The sequence below is a fragment of the Primulina tabacum genome, chromosome 6 (assembly GCF_025594145.1).
Source record: "Primulina tabacum isolate GXHZ01 chromosome 6, ASM2559414v2, whole genome shotgun sequence".
In the NCBI taxonomy this organism is placed as follows: domain Eukaryota; kingdom Viridiplantae; phylum Streptophyta; class Magnoliopsida; order Lamiales; family Gesneriaceae; genus Primulina; species Primulina tabacum.
This window is the reverse complement of record NC_134555.1, coordinates 23,455,568-23,456,218: the sequence shown is the minus strand read 5'-3', so window position 1 is coordinate 23,456,218 and position 651 is coordinate 23,455,568. Positions and strand designations below refer to the sequence as shown.

General features: G+C 46.7%; 1 pseudogene; it reads right to left on the bottom strand.

Annotated features, from left to right (window-relative positions):
- Positions 1–612: 612 nt before the first annotated feature.
- LOC142550423 (28S ribosomal RNA) overlaps positions 613–651 on the bottom strand; it is a 5,421-nt pseudogene continuing 5,382 nt past the window's right edge.

Genomic DNA, 651 nt, shown 5'->3' with positions numbered 1-651 from the left:
ATAGACAGACACATTATTAACATATGAAAACTCGACAAAATACAACATTTTCTCGTCAGATTCGAAGAATCGTCGTGTTTGTAACCTGTGTCGGCCACTTGCTGCACGTACTCGGGGCTTGAGTAACCTTGTTTCGTGTTCCAACACCACAAGCGCCTTGTTTGTGCATAAAAACTCGTAGGAAAACAATCATTGGCCCGGGGAAATCGTCATTTCTCTCACCCACTTTTGCGACTTCCCTTAACCTGAATTCCGCGAAATTTCCGAACGGGTAAACGCTAGTCAGACACATACGGAAGAATTCCTTACCGAGCCAAAACTATGGGGAAAACAAGATCAGCTCGGGAGAATCAAGCTATTTCCAACGCGAGTACACAAATGCTCGCCTGTATTGACCATTATTCTAGCAATTCGAGAATCGGCAAAATCACGGTGTTAGGCCCTTCAGACTTGTGCGATCGGGGACGCAGGAAAATCTTGCTGTAAGAGCTCGTACACTTGGGACATAAAAAATCTCGTTCCAAGACTTTGCACGCCAAAGGCGTGGTCTGTGCAGGGTGAATGGGCCGAACATCCTCCCATATGGTTTCGATGTGGTATTTGAGACGTGGGGGGGAGAGCGACAAAGGATTGAATCTCAGCTGATCGTGG